This window comes from Rousettus aegyptiacus, unplaced genomic scaffold (genome assembly GCF_014176215.1).
Source record: "Rousettus aegyptiacus isolate mRouAeg1 unplaced genomic scaffold, mRouAeg1.p scaffold_m13_p_6, whole genome shotgun sequence".
Classification (NCBI taxonomy): domain Eukaryota; kingdom Metazoa; phylum Chordata; class Mammalia; order Chiroptera; family Pteropodidae; genus Rousettus; species Rousettus aegyptiacus.
Genome location: NW_023416309.1, coordinates 32,721,566 through 32,736,852, shown reverse-complemented (window position 1 = coordinate 32,736,852; position 15,287 = coordinate 32,721,566). Strand labels below are relative to the sequence as shown.

General features: G+C 37.6%; 1 non-coding gene across 1 annotated transcript; it reads left to right on the top strand.

The window, feature by feature from the left end:
* Positions 1 to 13,297: 13,297 nt before the first annotated feature.
* LOC118604359 lies at positions 13,298 to 13,455 on the top strand. Its single transcript, XR_004951687.1, has one exon. It is a non-coding gene; the product is annotated as a U1 spliceosomal RNA (small nuclear RNA).
* Positions 13,456 to 15,287: the final 1,832 nt, after the last annotated feature.

Genomic DNA, 15,287 nt, shown 5'->3' with positions numbered 1-15,287 from the left:
GCTTCCAAGATCAGACAAGATTGGGCTTGTTCAGGATGGCATGACCAAAGGGGGAAATAAAAAATATGTTTTCCTCCTTAATCTACTTTAAAATTTAAGCCAGTCCATTTATTTTTGAAATATAATTTTATTATAAAATGTTTCTACTTATTCCTTCACGGGCCTGACTTGGAAGATGGAGCTGCTTGGGGATGCTTGGGGAAAGAAAAGGTGGTTAAGGAAGGTGCGATGTCATTGAAAAAAATATTGTTACATACACAAAAAATATCACTTTGCTAGAATTTTAATTAGGTTGTGAAGCAATGTTAGCATTGTATTTTTACAGATTAAAAGGGCAAAAAGTTTATGTGATCTGAAGAGAAACAAAAGCATGGAATTTTACAGATTAATTTCTGTCATTTTGATACAGCTCAGTAGTTTTCTGCAAGGACGGGTGCTGTAGTTTTAAAAGATGCTTTTCCTTGATTTGGCCCACGAAACTCCACCTGATCACCTTTTCTATCCTTTAAATTTAAACCTGTACTTTATTTACTCAGAATATTTTTGTAAGCCAAGCAAATGTCAGCAACAGAGGTTGGGTCCAGAAATACTCTGTGTGCTCTCATATAGCAGAATGCCTCAGAGTTCAGGGGCAAAGACATATGGCATCTTTATTCCCTCTGCCCTCCACTACTGCTCTTGTTCAGTCTTTTACTCCTTAGACCCAATATTCTAACGACACACACTCCATACCTAAGCTGACTTGCTTGGGTTGACATCCTGACCCCTCCAGTTACATTCTAGAAGGGATCTTCTAATCTCCGACTTGATATAACTAGAGCCAACTTGAGGATTTCTGATCTGGTGGAGAAAAGTACAGCATTCTCATGGTGAAGGGAGTCTAGAGTCCAACAGGAGAATAAAAGTGACACCTTATATTATCAAAGACAAATTGTGAATTAAAAAGAGTACACAGTGGTGTGCTAGCATATAGTCTTCTCGGCCATCCCACAGCCTTGAGAGGCTTCTGGCTGAAAACACCAAGTTCAAATTAGGACCAATGATGGGAAGTTTAAACATTATAAGTTGAGCAAGGAGACATATCTGTCTGGCTCATTTTGTCTCTTTCAGTTTTGTTCTATTTTGTACTTTATCTCTTATAGAGAGTAGAAAAACAGGCCAAAAAAATCATAAAAACTTCTCTGCTGGCATTGTTTTTAAATTTAAAATGTCAGCAAAATGAAACATACTTTTAAGACCAATTTTTCTTTATGCTTTGAATATATAATTCATTAAAATGTACACTTTCTATCACAGTATCAGAAGACAAGAGATATCAATTTTTAAGAAGATAATTGAATTTCACAGACAGCCTTTTATTTTAATGCTCTATATTTGAATTTCAAATTGAAACACAATCAATGGATATAACATTGTCATAATGCAAATAACATATGATTAATAGTAAAGAAGAATACTCATTTCAATAAATTATGTTATTGATTTTCATTTCATAAGATGAAGAAAGTGTCAGATTGTATTGTTATATTATTAATATAATATTTGGGTTTATTTGTGGTTATTTATTACCTTCATCACTACAAGATTTTCATAACTTTGTGAAAGCTTATTCACCAGCCCTTTTAGCTAGTCACTGCATCCTACCTTGTGACAATTAAATGAGACTCTTTCAACAAACATATTCAGAGGTCTACTATGGCATCATTCTGGAAGCTAGCGATACAGCAGTGAACAAAACAGACAAAAACCTCTGCCTTCACAGAGCTTATAGTCTAGAGAACAGAGAGATGAAGCAGAATAAATAAGGACATTTAATTACTCTTTAGAAGAGGATAAATACAATGAAGAAAAATAAAACAGGTATAGGATGGTCGGAAGAGGTGAGATTTTAGATGGGAAGGGTGAAGAAGACCTCACTGAGAAGACAAGGATTTGAATGAGGTAGGGGATGGAGCCAGAGGATGATTTGGGCAAAAAACAATACAACAGAAGCAATAGCAGACAGTTGCAAAGGCTCTGAGGCATCCCCGGCCTCGTGAGTTTAGGAAACAGCAGAGCCAGAGTGGTCGAGGTGAGTGAGGAAGAGTAGTCGGAGATGAGAGAGGGGGACGCACCCATCCCTGTTATCATTTTAGTAACTCAGTATTGCTCTCACTTGAGCCGAATAGAGAACATTTTGAAATGAATGTAAATGAATTCTGAGTTAAGATTTCGCGTTGCCTTCTCCTAAACAAACTCCACCTGCACCCTCTCTGGCTACCTTTCAAGAGCTTGAGCAGGCCAAGCTTTTCCCACCTCAGGGCCTTAGCACACACTCCTTCTTCTCCCCACAAAGCTCTCCCTGCCACTTCTGCGCCCACTCTTCTCACTCCTCCTTCTTCCTCTGCTTTCATGCCTCAGTGAACGTTAGCTCCTGAAAAGGCTTTTGCTGCTGCCTAAACTAGTTTTTCTCTATCTCCGTAGATTGTATCATAATTTACAAAAGTATGCTTATGGGTTTTAGTCATTAAATTGTTTAGAATTATTGAGTTATTTACTTGTTATCAGCTGTCATAAATTCCACAAGAATAAGAAAAATATTTGTTTTATTATTAATATTGATTACAGAGTGCCTAACACATCTAAGTACTCTGTAAATATTTGTCGAAGAGAAGTGAGGACAAATATATAAATTACTTAATGAATAGAAACAGCTTGGAGGATATTAAAACCAGGATTTGTATTATTGTTCTACTACCATACTCTGCTTTACCGATAGGGAGAGATTTCCAGGCCCAGACAGTATGTCAAAATCAAACACAAGAAGGACAAGGACTAAAGTCTCATAAACCCCTTGTTACTCAGGGTCCCGAGAATAACACACTCTCTTAAGTGAAATTCTCTGTGACCTGTCAGCTGAGGGGCTTCCTCCTTTCTATTTGAGGGTACAGTATGTTATATTTTTATTATTATACTTATCAAACTTGCATTATTTATATCTCTTGGTAAATTCCTCCAGCACCTAATTATAGGTCTCTTGAGAGCAGGAACCTAGTTTTATTTGGTCAAGGATGGCTGGTACATAACACAACAGGAGCTCAGTCAAAGTTTGGAGAATGAAACTAATTATCTGCTGTGTTCCTGCTTTGCACCAGGCATTCCATGAGGCACTTTACCTTTTTCTTTTTTCGAAACTGGCTTCTGAATCTAACCCAAACCACTTATATATGCCAGTTTCAAATTTTTCCCACACCCATTGCAGCTGAGTCAAATATCTATTAACAACTGGAATGGGTCTATTTATTTGAGTTCTGGACACAAAAGAAAAAGTAGGAACGGCATCAAGTGCCTTTGGCTTTCTTAGGTGGACAGAGCTGATCACAGAGAGAATGCTGATAATTCCTCTAAGATTGAGACTTGATTACAACTGAATACCAATATTTTCATGACTTAGTTTCTTCTCAAAGGAAAAATCGTAATTGTTTCTCAAAGTATCAGATGAACAAAAAGACATGCACTGAGATAGCCCACTCCCTGGCTGCTCTGCCAGTGCAAGGCTAGCTTCTCGATGGTGCCTCAAAATTTATTATTTTAAAAATAGGGACTTATTTTTCAATCACTTCAATTTTTTTTTTTAGGAATATGTGATTTGGCATAGCAGAAGTCAAAATGTCTGATTAGCAATATTGTGCTGACCAGTCTAAAATCACCTCTGATCCACAGTATGTGGAAAACCAAAATACTCATTCTCTGAGCCCTGAAGATTAACATAGCTTGCATCTCTCTTCTTATAATGGAGAATAAGTGATTATACCACTATTCCTCAGGATAATGTTGATGACTACTTTACTTGGCCTCATCTCAACCAAGATTGGATAATTATAAATTAAAGAACTATCTCTGTACCAATATTACATTCAATAATGCTACAAAAACTTATTGGTTTAGATATGGTATATATCCATTTCTATTTTATAATGAGAAACTGGGGTCCAGAGACATAATTAGTGGTAAATAGTGGAGTTCGAATTCAAGCTCAGGTCTGTCGAGTTCTAAATACCTGTTCTTTCTCTATATCAAGATTCTTCCATAATGGATAAATGGGTGGATGGTGGATGGACAGATGAATAAATGAATGAGTGAATGAACACAGGAAGCAACTATGTATACACACACATACATGCATACATACACATGGGCCACAACTGATTGGGTGGATGTAATTTTAGTACAAATCTAGGGAAACTGGTAATATTTCATTTCATTTTGGTCATAGTTTGTATATACATGTTTTAATAAATCAGAAAATAGTTTGAATTTTCAGACATGGTATATATAACATTTTGAGTAATTAAATTTTATTAAAATCAATTTAGAAATATATGATGAATACAGCAGTCATTTAGTTTGACCTAACCTGATAGAATCTTGCATGTGTCATTAGTGTGTAGGCTGTCATTTTCTGGTGGTTTTGTTTGTACTGAAAATAAAATTATGAATCTGAATTTTTACCCACAAAATGTCAATATTCTTTCTATTCAAAGTAGGAATGCCATTGAAAATGAGTGCTCCAATTACAAATACTCGTGAGGTTGTTAGAAAGTCTGAGGGTTTTAAATTGCACATGGGCAGAGCCAATTTTTCCCTAGTTTGCTCTGCTATACTATCTATTAGGACCATTGTGTCATCCACTTGCATATGAGCTCCATCTCCAGAGTGCAGACTTCTTGAGGGCTTTTCCTTTCGTTTTTACAGAGCACCCAGTATACTGCTAGACATGTAATTAAGCTTCATGAGGAGATACATCTCTCAAAGCTAAAGAGAACCCTTGGTACAAGCACTGGACTATAACATTTCAAAGTAAGTAAACACTTGCTCAGCAAGGAAGTTAGTATAATATGGAAGTTGAAGGAGATACTTACAAGGGAAACTGAAAATAGAAGAGATCCAAAGGTGTACTCTTTTTGCAGATCTCACCCTGTTTTGAATTCCAGTGCTGTGCTGCTAACTCCACTCCCTTCACGCCAATCCATCCGTGACCTCATCTTGTCCTTGGTATTCAGCAGTGCCAGGCTCCAGGACAACTGTGAAGTAGATACTGCCTGACAATAAATACTGATTAGGATGTGTGTGTGTGTGTGTGTGTGTGTGTGTGTGTGTGTGTCTGTCTGTCTGTCTACACATATATATGTTCAGGTAAATTTCAATGGCTGTTAAGAAATATAATCTTGCTTATTTTCTGTCCAAAATTTTTATTGGAAGTCAGAGTGGTGAGATTTTAAAACTGCCTCCTCTTGTGTAACAGAAAGAATAACTTAAATTGCATATCCTTTTGCCATATGTTGTTTCTTTTGAAACTTGAAAAAAACCTAACCATATAAGGAGAGTGGTTATATTTCCCCCCATTTAAACGTAAAATCCTGCAGTTCAGAGAGGTTATGTAGCTTGCTCAAGCAAGTTTGGGAGTGCGGAAGACTCTGGCTTCTGATGCTGTGCCCCTCCGTTCTCCACCTGCTGGCCCTCTAATGATGATGATCGATGATCGTAGGATGGTCTTCACTCGGCTTTGCGTGAAGAGACGAAGACTATTTACTCATTTTCTCTCTCACACTTTTCTCTTGCCTCTCTTCCCGCCTCCTTCTGCTGTTCTGTCCCCTGTTGTTTTCTCAGTATACCAAAGGAATGAAGAGCAATGTTCAAATTAAAACTTTGATACGTTTTATAGCTGATTTTGGAGCATTTGGCCTAACAGTTTGAGAGACTATTTACTTATTTCACCATTTTACCATTATAGACATCGTTTTGAAAAAATACAGCTCTAGATGATATGCATAGAAATCACTCACTAGTATTTGTGAGATGAAAATCACCCTCATTAAGACTGCTGAGGAGTAAATAATATTCTATCTGCTGCATTTATTTGACTTTTGCTGCCTGGCATTGTAAAGGAGGGTTTCAGAGGAATTCCTAAAAACAGTAGGAAATTACCATGAATATTGAGTACTGAGCAGCGGGGGAGTTGAAATGGTGGGGGAGGAGCTGTACAGACAGGCATGGGAGGCTGGCTCTGAGCCACCAGTCGCCACTAACCACATGGACTATTTAAATTTTAAATAAAACTATATTAAAAATTCCATCACTTAATCACACTGGGCCCATTTTGCTTGCTCAATAGAGCCACGTAGCTAGTTACTACCATATTGGATAGTGCACATAAAAAAATATGTCTCTTGCATAAATATAATTGTATCCTGCTGCTCTAGGCAGATGAGCAAAGTCCCTCATAGCATGTCAAAGTCATTTAAATATGGGAAGAACAATGAGCCGTCCCTAAGGATTTCTTCCTCCCTCCCTCCCTTCCTCCCTTCCTGTCTTCATCCTTCGGCCCTTTCATCCCCTTCTCCTTTTCTTCCAACAAATATTTAGAGAGCAATTACAATGGCACTCTTCAAGTGTTGGGGCTACAGTGGCAAATAAGAAAAGATGTGGCTTCTGCCCTCAGACAAGTGACAATCTAGTAAGGGATTCAGACAATCGAAAACTGGCAATTATGATCCTGGGTCATTGGTGCTAGGTGCCCCCTCACCTGGTTTCAGACCTCAAGTTAAACGGAAAAAGAGGTGTCAGAAAGCTAAGACTTGGAAGATTAGTAGAAGATATCCAGGTATAGAGGGGCAAGGAAAAAGAAGGAATAAGTGTGTTCCAGATAGATTAGTAGAATGGAAGAAAGAGAGAACAGTATACACTCTAAGAACAGAGAGAAACTGAAGATGACCAGAGTATATAATGCAAGCAAAGAAGAAAGAAAAGTTACATTTTGTTTGCAGTTTAACCTTCAGGTCTCATTGCATTTGACTCTCATGAAAAATGAAAAAAAGGGTATTCTTTTGGGAGAGAGACCTTCCAAAGGTAAGTGATCTTACATCATGTATTCTGCTTCTTTGTAGAATAGGTTCTACACTGCTTTCAGGTTATAGGCATGGAAAGATGTACCCCTACTCCCTGGCTATAATTAACTAACTATGGGTGAAAAAGGGGCCACATACTAAGTCTGACAAGCTCAGGGGAGGGCACCATGGTGGACCCTACAAACTCAGAGACCAAAAGTAAAAACATAAAATGGTCTGATGTTGAAAATTCCTGAGAGTGAGTCATGTGGGTAATTATGTCCTAGGCCTATAGCTTTCTTGACCAAGGTCAATCTTTACCTTAAGTGAATCTGTCTATTGTCTTTTTGCATCTAGATAATAATATACCTTTGAAATGTCAGAGTAATTTTCTTTACAAGACCCCTCAGGGCACAATCACTGTAGCAGAGCATGAGACCACAGCATCCCAGATTGTTACTCTATTCCCCACAACTATATATGCTGTAAATGTTAATTATTAACTATCATGTACACACAAATGTAAATGAGGTATGTACATGTAACTTTTTATCCAGTCCCAGAGATTTCCCCACTTTGCTTCCTCCCACCCCCTTAATCTGCCACTAATGGATTTCATGTGGGGGAACCAAAATTTTGCCATTCTGGAGCTGCCTTTAGGGATAGTGATTTTAAGCTGTTTATTAAGAAATAAGACTCAGAAAGAAACTTTGGCTCTCTCTACTTTCCTGCCCAAGAGATGCAGATAGAAAAACCTGCTTCAGGAAGGAAATCTTAGGATGTTCACCTTAGCCTAATTTGAATTAAGTATGGTGAATAAGAGGGCTTCAGGCATGGTCTTGTTAGCTAGGTACCCTCTGTCTCATTGTTTGAGTTGCCAGCAAAAATTTGCCTGCCATGTGTGTTCCCTCTTCCTCAACTGCTTATAAACTACCCATTCTCATTTCTGAAATCTAATACACCATCCCCCACCCTTTCTCCTATGTCCAAAAATGTCATATAGACCCAATGTTGACTTGCTGTCTTTGGAATTTTCATGCTTATGTGAATTCCCCATGTGCATGTATTAAAACTTTAATTTTCTTCTGTTAATCTGTCTCTGTTAATTCGATGATTAGCCCAGTAGAAGAACTTAGAAGATGGAAGTATAAGCATTAATTTTTTTAGCCCCCACATATATAACCCTCCTATGTCTCCTGCTTTGCTTCTAATAAATAAAATAAGCTGCAAAACGGCCATTTTCCAGAGCGTTTTCTCAATCTGTTGAGATTTTGCTTCCCAGCAATTGTTGTCAGTTTGGCTCAAATAAACTCATAAAAATTCTCTACAGTTTCTTATGTCAACATAATTAACATTAACTAACTCTCTCTCTCTCTCTTTCTCCCTCCCCACCTTCTATCTCTTTCCTCCTTACCTCTGCAGTAGGGAAGATATACTACAACTCAAGGCTGCCTAGGGGCAAAATCATACAGTATCAAAAGTATGGTCTATGGAGTCAGACAGACTTTGTTTGAAATCTCAGCTACATTAATTCGATTGGTTTGGTCCATGTTGCTGAAAAGATTACTGAACTAAAGGGGTTTGTTTGCCTGTATGCATCGAAGCTAAATAAGACACAAGCAGGAGTCTGCAGCAAAGAAAGTACAGGTTTATATAAGAAAATGACCCCAAGCCTGGAGACACAGGTGAGCTGGTGCTCAAAAATGTGGCTCCCCTATGGCCTCTAGTGGATAGGTTATATAGGGAAAAATCATTAGTCATGGTAGCTAAGAGAGTTGGGGTCATGGGCTGTACTGATTGATCAGAGTTGAGGTAAGGGTAATTAATCATTGCTTCAGGTCTTGAGGAAAGCTTTAAGGTCTTTTCTGGAGTCCTTCCATCTGTTCTCATGGGAAAGTGGCCAGGGTTTTTTCCTACCTTAGGCCCAAGGACTGAAACATAACTTAGATCAAGATATTATCTTTACCCTGACAAAGGTCTAGATTGTGTGACCATTAGTCAGGTCTGGGCTGCTGTCTTCTGCTGCCTCCAGGGTCACTGATTATCAGAAGCGAGGTTTCTGAGGGGTATAGAGAGAGGTCAGGGGGATGTGATTTCTAGAGCTAAGCTATAAAAGTAAAGTTAATCAAATTCATAAGGCCTTTAATCTTGAAAGAAAACAATCAATAACTATTTATTAGATTAATGACTAAATGAATTCTTTTTTCTCAGCCTTGGTTTTCTCATCTGTCAAGAGAGAAAAAAAAATAAAAATAGTACTTAACCCATAGAACTGTTGGGAATATTAAATCAGATCATAGAAAGCACCTAACACATAGACATTTGATAAATGACTTTCTCATTTTGCCTTCCATTTGTATTTGCCCCTAGGAAAGAATAAACACAGTGATAAGGATGATGAAAATGGAACCCCAAAAGGAAAACTGAGCCCAGCCCTTTCAGTTTTCCTCAGCTTCTTCACTAGTGTTCCTCCAACATCAATATAAATCCCCAAAGTACAAAATCGCTGATGATATTTAGTTCCTGTAAATGCTCTTAACATTCTCTGCTATGTTCAGCACAGAAAGTTTGGCCAGAATCTCTCATTCAGTAAAATAATTAACATGGCCATCCCTTTAAGTGTTGCTATAATAGTTACCGTGGTGATAAAATGAAAATCCAATTTGAGTAATTCATAATACATAACCGTTCCCAGAAAATACAAAAAGGAATACTTTTAGTATAACTGAATCATTTTGGTGATGTCTCAGGGCAACCTGTTACTCACTTGAATGATTCAGACAAAAGGCTCTAATGAATAGAAGATTAGACTGTTTGCATTTGCAACTAAATGTACCAAATACATTCCTAATGTGTTAATTAACATTTTCTCCAAATGCAAAGAAAAACATTCCTTCTGAGAAGACAGGTAAGAATCTGATTGTAATGCAGACTTAGCTGGCATTCAAAAAAAGTCTTTGGAAAAATGAATTAAGTAACCACAACATTCAAAAAAGAAAACTCTAAATTTCTAAGTTATGGACAAGGTCATTTCTGATAAATAATAAAATAGAGAGTGGCCATTTTTAAGGTATTCTAATATCATATCATATGCTTCACTTCAGGTTTAGAAGATTTTAAAACATCCTTTTGAAAAATTGGAACATTTGTATAAAAATATGCAAAGGAATGAACAAAATATTATCTGGGGAAAAGATAAATATAAAAATATAACCCCAAACTCTCACATCGCTCCTGCTGCCCCTGTATCTCCCAAGGTCCCAAAGTTGGTCCATTTTTCCTTCTAAATGCCTCAATATTATCTTTACTTTCAAAGAGCTGTGGGTCTCTGAAATGACTGAGGTTAGCAAAATAGAAAAGAAATTGTGACTCCCATGGGCCTTCCAATCAGATCTCTGTTCACTAGCTTTGAAGTTTGTTGGTTTTCCGCTCTTGTCAATACAAATCAAGTAGGACCTTAGTGGACTCTATATCTGTTTTAGGCCTAGGTATCCAATGACCAAGTGGAAATTGTTTAAGTCCCTGTGGATTAGACTATTCTGATTGTGATGGCAGAGATATGCCTTGTGACACATATATAGCTATGCTTTTTGTTATTATCTAATGTTACTTGGTTTTTTGCCACCTCAGAATTCTCTCATCCACAGTGAAATCAAGGGGCTATTTAACTTTTGTGCCTCTAACCGACATTTCTTTCATCTTCAAATATGCTGTTAGTCCCCTTGCCATTGTACTTCTCAAGGTACTGGTGAAACAGTGTCTGGCCCTTTCTCAGAGATAATCGGGAAATGCATATGGTTGGTCAGATTGCACATGACAAAGCTACTCTGGAAATTCTATTTTTAATTTTTGTATTCCTTTCTCTCCTTTAGTCCAAAGGACGAATGGCATTTCACATTAATATTATGTGAATACCATATATTGTTTAGGTTACATTGACCACCTGAGTAAAGAATTAGAACTACTCCCACCTGCTTGACTCGTGTGTTTAATGTAGACTCTCTAGCACCGATATCAATAAATTTGGTTTGCTCCAGCCTGGACCAGCCCCTCTTAGAATCCATTTCCACACATATTCTCAAGATCCTAACAGATATAAATTATTGGAGTACTAGAGATGTTTGTGTATAAGCCTTCTTGTACTTTTCTTCCCTGACTTGACCTTGGAGACAAAGAGGTAAAGAGAGTGAAACAAGAAGAACTGGCTTCCTTGGGAAGGCAATTCCCTTAGGTGAGGGAAGACAGTGCCTTCAAGGAAGGGAAGATGGGTTTCTTGACAGGGAAGAGGCTGGCAAAATGATGCTCAATGGGAGGTGAGGATTCAGGGTACTCCAAGTTTCTCCAAACCTCCTGTATATTCCCAGAATACCACCATCCCTAGAACAATGGCAATAGATAGATTTTTCTGAGCTACCTTGCAATAATGGAAAAAAGTTTCTTTTAGCTTGATCATAAACTATCCCTGAGTTTCATTCAGTGTCTTTATCTGAGAATTTTGAGAATCGTTATTCTCTTTTGCTGAGCTTTCCAGGAAAGTGATAGACCAATATCTCACTCTGTAGTCCTTGATTTCTATGTTCCTTTCACTTTTATTTGGAAGTGGCAACTCCATCTTAGAAAGACTTTTCTTCGTTGGGCATTACCTCATTCCAGGTAAACAGGAATAATAATTTAAATGGCTGACTTATTACATTCTAGGGTCTTCCTGATTCCCATGCAAATGGAATTCTCCCTACTTCAGGCCCACATTGTCCACATAGCCAATCTTAGGCTTTTCTTCTGCCATTTCTCTGAGGCCATGTGTGATGCTAGTTTTGGAATTAGTCAGGATTCTAGATTGCAAGCAACAGAAACTAACCTGAATAACTAAAGCAGGAAAAAAAAAACGACAACAACCTTACGGGAAAGCATTAATGAGGAGGTTGGAGAACCCATTAGAGAGTGGGCTGGAGCTGAAGGAAGTCACCTCACACCCAGAAACAGTCTTATTATGATGCTGCAAAAGGCACTGCTGACACTGTTGGTCACTGCTGCTTTGCCTTAATCCTCAGCACTGCTGCTGGACATTCTCCACAGTCTCTGTAATAAATAGGGTCATGACAGACTCTCTGCCTTCACACCAGTTCTTCAGATTCGAAATGCTAGACATGACAACCCAAATGGTTTAGCCTTCCACCAAGACTGACATATTGAGAACTGATATATCTTGCCAAATAGGAAGGGCTCTTTGCTGTTGCATATATACCCCTTCCCAACATCCCATTCCCCACCAAAGACAAAAAGCTTGTATCATAAGTTACCTGCAGACTTTATGGTTCCTCCACTGTCATTTAGATGGAATTTCTGCCCCAAAACAGGAAAATATTTAAACCTTTTGCCTTATACTCCCAGATGATATTAATACTAATATTGATTTGTCACATACTATGTACATGGGGGAAAGGCAGCAGAAACTTGCCTCAGCTCCTAAAAGTATGTCATAAACTCCTTAAGGAGAGAAGCTGCCTTGTGTTAATATCTTTATAATGCGGTGCTTGAAACATATAGGCACTAAATGTATATTTTTTAAATCAATACATGAATGAATGAATACTAGACACGTAAGGCTATTATCTTTTTAAAATGAACATTGGGATTTGCATCCTATTGTAGATCCCCTAAGCCACTGCAATAGAGCCTCCAGTTTTAGATTACCTGCCTGCATAAGAATCACCTGGGGTACAGGTTAAAATGCAAATTCCTGAGATGTACCCCAGACCTAAACTAAATCCTAGTAATTATGGGTGAGGCTCAGGAACTTATGTTTTAAAGAAGCACTCCAAATTATTCCCATGCATAGTAAATTTGAAAGCTAATGCTCTTTGTGGGGGTTATTACTAGTGGCTGGAGTTTAAGTATTCTAGTTAGCAGAAATTAATGAGAGTGGTGGGAATAAAACTTTATAAAGCCTCATTTATAAAGCTTTGGTATTTATTTTAAAAACTGACATGTGGCTCCTAGAAGATAAGTTTACCCTACTGCATACTTAGTATTATGTTAAAAGAAAGCTTATAAGTGAGAAAGAAAGTACAAACTCAGTTATACCTTTTTAATTAGGATATTATTCTCATTTCTCTCACTTGCCTGGGCTGTAATCTGAAACAAAAGAACAGAGAAAACAAGTCGAAAGATAAATAAAGCTGTTTTGGCTACTTCTCAGCTAATTATGTTAACAAGCTCTCTTCAGTTCAGAGTAAGGAGGGAGAGAGTGGGTAACCTATAGTGAAAACATTACAGAAGTATTCTTTGGTATGACCAATCCACACAATCAAAAGTACGGATTGATCTTCTGATGTAAAAATAAAGCTTTTCTCCACCTTTGGAATGGGAATCCTTCTACAAGTGTATGTCAAGTATACTCTTGGTGTCTCAACAGAAATAAAAGAAAAAGGGCACTTACCTGGGTGTGGAGACACCGTGGTCATGAAGGTGGTTTTTCCATGGCAAGGCTTATCTATTGCACTCCTGATCTGCTGACTCCTGCAGGCTATTATGAAAAACTTGACCTCATAATTTGTGGTAATGGACACTGCATTCATGCTCTCCCCTTGTAAGAAAATGGAAAAGGTCAATCTCATATTTATGCTGTATTGCTTTCCCACCTACAGAACACTCTTGAGACATCAGCTCATTTGAGCTTCACATCTCTACCTGGTCAGAAAGGTATGCCCATTTTACAGAGTTGGTTAAAAACGAAAACAAAATGAAAAGATTTTTTTTTCAAATTCCCACAACTAATTGGGGCTGTAAAATATAAAGTTTGACTTTTAATATATATATTTTGTATGAATTAATAGTATATTAAAACACCGACATTTATAGAATCTCTGTTGAACTATAAAATTTTAATTTACATAACTGTATTTAATATTCACTACTTTTTCAATTTAATAAATGTACTTTCAAAATTCCATTTATTGTTGATTGAGCCTTATATGTCACTCTACTCTGGAGTCATGACTGAAAAAACCTGATCCCTGCTTTGCAGAAGATCACTCAGAGTAGAGAACAGACACTCACATCTGGGGCATGCCCTGACATATTTACTCAATAAATATTTTTTGAGACCCTACTATAGGCCAGGTATCAAAAGAATAATTGAAAGATGACAAAGAGTTTCCCAGGTGGTAAAAACATGTGTGCAAGAATGTGTGTGTGTGTGTGTGTGTGTGTGTGTGAATGTGTGTGAGATAATGGAGGTAGTAGTAGATATAAGGGGACATTTGGAATGCCAAAAAATGAAATAAAATAAAATATGTTGATCTTACTCAGTCTCTTCATTGTAGATCACAAGTTCTTTCCTCTCCAAAATGTCCTCTCTATATTTTTTAAAGAAATATGAACAAATATGAAAGAAAGTAAAATCTGCCACCACTGTCATCAATTTCGAACCTTAATATGTATAATTAAGAAGAGCAATACCATGATTTCATGTATATGTGGAATCTAAGGAACAAAAAGAACAAACAAATCAAAAACAGATTCACAAATATAAAGGACAATTTTGTGACAGACAGAGGCCGGGGGTGGGTTGGGGAGGCTGGGAGAAGGGGGCGAAGCATCAAAGAATTGGTAGTTGATAGATGGTAATGGGGATGGGGAGCATGGCATAGGGAATGCAGTTAGTATTAGTGTAATGGCTAGGTGATGAGCCAGAGGAGAGAAGGAGCAATTAGGGGGATCATTTTATAAACTATATAAATGTCTAACCAATGTACCGTATACTTGAAACTAATAAAATAAAAAGAAAGAAAGAAAAAAAAAACATTAAAAAATGAGAGAAAGAGCATGAGCTCCTGCATGTGTCTTATTTGACAACCAGAGACAAGTATAAAAAACAATTTGGTCAATTTGGTATGATTTCAGACATTTCTGTATGCTCATACAGACATATCTATTTATATATGTGTATATGCACACATGCACACTCTCATACATACACACAAACACATGCATAGATTTTATTTAAACACAAATGGGAATTATAATGTGTTGGTCTATAACTTTTTTTTTCCAGTATGTTTTCACTGTACTCTTAAGCTTCTAATAAATAGGAGATTTGGTGGCTTAGATTGTTTCTTTTAATGTTTCTACCACACAGTGGCTTGGGGATTTTGTTCCTTTGCAGATTGCCTTTGTGGGCCTCTAGGTTGCTGCAGATGAGTGCTTGGCATTACTGGTGCTACCAAAGTGTCATTACCAGCTTTTGAAGAGCAGCAGCATTTGGCTGCCTACACCGTTTGGCTCTTCTCTTGTAGTCTGCCTAGTCCTACCCTTCATCCATACTGTCTGTCATCACAGTACTCTCCGAATGATGCTGTGTCTTTCCCAAACTAACTGTAGCAGCTGCTGCTCTGCTGTCTCTCAGTTTCTCAGAAAGCT